Source organism: Drosophila navojoa, chromosome 2 (assembly GCF_054131105.1).
Source record: "Drosophila navojoa isolate 15081-1374.11 chromosome 2, UAZ_NAV_1.0, whole genome shotgun sequence".
NCBI classification, from domain to species: Eukaryota; Metazoa; Arthropoda; class Insecta; order Diptera; family Drosophilidae; genus Drosophila; species Drosophila navojoa.
In genome coordinates, this window is record NC_142890.1 from 31,957,939 (window position 1) to 31,962,464 (window position 4,526).

Below are 4,526 nucleotides of genomic sequence, written 5' to 3' on the forward strand. Positions count from 1 at the left end.
CCCTTGTTTCATTTATTTCGCACGTATCTGAAAATTAACAACAACAATAACAAAAGCCCATCCAAGACATTGACACCGACCTGTCAGTCACAAAATTTTACAAGAATCAATTAGTCTAAAAACTCTAAGAACTTATATACGTAGAAGCAACAACAAACGTAGTTATAAACAAATAAATAAGCTAAACAAAAAAGGAAAAAGCACACAAACGCGAAAATATTAATTATACATACAGATGTATTAACAAAATTTACTCAGTCAGCGAGCAGTTGAAGCAACATCGACATATACGTAATTGAATGATATTCGAAGCCAATGAAGGACTTGCAAATATGTATTACAAAGGAATATTATTAAACAACAACAACGGCAAGAACAACAACAACAACAGCAACAGCACTTGTAAATAAACGGCAGTGCACTGCACATGTTATAAGAGACGATCGCATTTGAATGGGCGTTTGCTCGCTTTAAAGAGGTTAGTCATTCGAAGTATTCAAACATCATACATATATGACAGTTTATGACAAACCTAGTCTTAAGTAAACAACAATGAAAATTAACAAAAATAAATAACAAATAATTCCATAAACAAAAACAGTCTGTTATTCGTCATCATCTCAGCTAAGATCGTAAATACCTTAAAATAGTGTCATCTAGTGTCTGCTAGGAATTCAAATCGAATATAAAGTTCTATAAAGCCAATAATACAAAATAATACAGTAAGGGGTCTATAGAGTTTCACTTTTAGCCACCCAGCTATTTTGAATTATCAATGAAATAGTTGTAAAACAAGCAAGAAAGCTCTTGTCGAGACTGCCCAGCAACGGGATATTGAATATTCCGAGGAACTGATAATTCAATAATTCTGTGATTCTTTTCGGTTTGAAAAAAAAAAACCACTTGCAGTTTCGATCTCTAAAGAAGAAGAAAAGGATTTAATTTTCTAACTGATTTTTAGTAAGCTTTTCAATCAATCATTGAAACGGGAGTAGTTATCGATTTTTGGAACTTACAAATAAAATTCAAGTCTCTTGATCGAATTTATAGTGTATACCACGCCTCCTCCTGTTATATCAATAAATAAATACCATATTCGTTATGTTAAACCCAACATCACGCTGTAATCATTAGTTCGTCAAGCTCTGGAGAACTCGACAGCCAGATTAACAAACGACTTCCATTGATTGCATAGTTCGCAAATCCCATATTGCCGCCAGTCACTGGACTGGAGCTCCTTAATGGCTAATTTATGTTTCACGTTGCGCACAAATTGCAATTCCCATCGCCTCATTTGGAAGCTGCGAATATTAATTAAGGCGTTGCGTATTCGGCAATTGATTTGGCTGCTGCCTGTGCGAATAGGACAAGAAATCAACCCGGAACGAGGTAAGCAGCGAGGACTTATGTATATGGTTTGGCTTATGCTATCCAATTTGCAACGATTACCACGTACGAGATAAATTTTGCAAAACGTCTTTAATTAAATTTAATTAATGCGGCAACAACTCAACGGATTATGATAATAAGACTCCATATAACGAGGCCATTTACGGCAAACAGCCGCAGATGTAAGTGTGTGCGTGTGCCCTGAAAGGACCAAAGTAGTAGCTCCGAAATGAGTTAGAGAGAGAGAAGGAGGCAGTGAGAGTGAGTGGGGAGGGGTGAGATGCCAGACGTTGTCCCGTTTGGAGCAACGACAGCGTAATGGCTGCGTCAACGAGCTGCGTCTTCGGCGCAAACGAAACGGAAACGGAAACGGAAACACAAGCACGCATAATGGCTCATGTATGCAATAAAAGAAAGTTTCGAAAATACCAAAATGGCGTTTCAAAGATTGCCCCATTGATGATGAGTGGAGTGGAGGCGACGGGGGCAGAGAGCGGCAGTGCAGAACTCCTACTCTCCTTCGCTGGGCGCGTATGTTGGCATGCCAGGCACGTAGCTCGGCATAAGTTCACATTTGGATGCTGTTATTAGAAAAGTTTCAGCGCTAAACTGGCCCCAAAGACGATCATCGATGCGATAAGGCACCATTCCGAGCATAACATTCCACTACATATGAGTGCAGAAACAAAGCACGAGGACTGCCATTACAGCGTATGTATATACATATACATATACTACATATGTACACATATGCAGGGCAGGCTCCAGCAGATGTGAATATCTGAAAATTATTTCTGATTGCCTATTTCGAATTCGGCTGCACCTACAACAATGATTTGGAGCCAAATTGACCACTCGTTATGCAAAACACACACTTTTAGCTGGAAATCGAAACTATCCAGCTGGCTATAGTATGAGATATAGAACAAAACTCAAGATGAAAACTTATCTGCAATTTGAATTGCTGTAGTCGCGGCTGTCATCTTTGGCGAAAACTTGTGCTATGAATACTTACAGCTTCCGATGATAAAACAAGTCTGTCGCAAAATGTCCATAAGCGGACAGTAAGCTCTGCTCGGGAGTGTTCGACTAGAAGATACTCTTGACCACGGCCAACACGTGAGTATTCAAGCATCCCGCCTGGCCGGCATCTATAGATACGTCAGCTCTTCCCATATCATAAAAATGTACTTGAGAAATTCAAATCGCCTGTCAAGTCTCTTGACCCCATAAACTCGAAGGTCGATGTCCACATATGTATAGACTGGCAGAATAAACGACCGTATAGACAGACGGACAGAGTCATGGAACTCTGTTGTTGTTCCTGCTGAAGCATATATGCACAGTATGGATTCAACCAGGACTCGTCCTGTTAAACGAATTTCAACAAATATATTCTTTTACTTCCGACCACATCAGTGCATCATAATTTATCGTATTTGAATTCGTTCCCGAATTACAATATTTTGACATCGGGTACAAAGCCGCGCAAGCCGAAAGTTGATCCTACTTTAAATTCAGGTATGGCTTCGACGCCGGGGCGTTGCTGCGGCATATGCACGGCCTAATTACGTGCCACAGATGTTCTCTTTGCCGCGATGCTTCCTTCCCCTCTGCACTCCGCCGGCGAGTGGCAACAGCAGTGCGAAATGGCCGCGGCGCCCGGCGAAATGTAATGCTTGGCAATTACAGAGCGCGTTTCGTTTAATTGAAACATTATTTTGCATAAATAAAACTGGGCATAAAACACCCTGTTCCAATGGCGGCCCTACCCCGATTCTCAGTCGACGCCCTCAGCGTGGCCACCATTAACGCTCAAAGGGTGTTTTAAAAATGCAAACAAACACGCCCCATGCCATGGCTCTTCTCTCTCTCTCTCTCTGTCTCTCTCTCTCTCTCTCTCTCTCCCTCTCTCTCCCTCTCTCTCCCTCTCTCTCTCTCTCTCTCTCTCTATCTCTCTCTCTCTGTCTGTCTAGCCGACCCTTACATTTCCTCATCTCTTGTTTCTCAGCTTGTTCCACGTGCAATATTTGCAAAAAAAAGAGCAAGTGAGCAAATTATATTCGGGTGCAAACGACTACCCAATACACGCTAATAATCCCAAAAAAGCTAGGACACATCTGCCTTTCATGGTAGTTGATAAGTAAAAATGAGAGCTGTTTATGTAGACTGAATGCAGTGACTGTAAAACTGCGAAGGATATCAAGTATATTTATTTATACAAAGGACCTTCATATATTTCTTATTGATTTACTTAAAATAAGATATTGACAAACAAAACTGGAGTCAACTTATAGGTAAACTATTGTAGTACAAAATATAACGACCTTAACTTGACATACTGACTAAGTGAGGGAATATACCCGATTGAAAGCTTTGTGGACGAGTATAAAAAGAATCCCACACCTTGTCGCAGTCACCCATTTTCAGCAAATGACAACCTGTGCCCACCGCTCCTGCTGATGCTGCTGTTGGTACTGTTAGTGCTGCTCCTGCTGCTACTCCTGCTCTTGCTGCGGCGATGCGTCGCATGTATCTCACAGCTCATTCCGAATGCACAGGTTGATTTTATCCCCTGGCACTTTTTCATGTTTCGTTAGAGCATGTATAAGGTTGGGGGTAGGCCGATTTCCCTGTTACATGTACATATACACACACACAAATAATATATATCTATGTATGTACATATTGCGAAATTGCACAAACATTGCTATATCATAATTTATTAACACAATGAAATGAACTTTTGAATTTCGAGGCGCGCGCACTGAAAGCCCAAGGCGCCCACTTTTCACTATTCAATATGTTTGATAGCTGACAAAATGGGAAAAGGAGAAACATCATGAGAATTATTGGCTCTGAATCTTTCCAATATACTAAGATTCTCATTATCCCTAATTTAAAAAAATTTTAGTTTGGTTTTGCTAAGCACATGCAAGTCGACACTAAACAATTAGTTAGATAGTCGAGTTTGAGAGGTTTTTGAATATAGCAACTATTTTTTTTTTCGGGAGAGAGTCTACAATGTGTTGTAATAGGCCACTAAATAAAACTCGTTTTGTTTTAATATCAACGAGCCATTACGACACAGAAATGGAAAAACTAAAACTAAAAGGCTGTCTTTCCATAGCTACTTA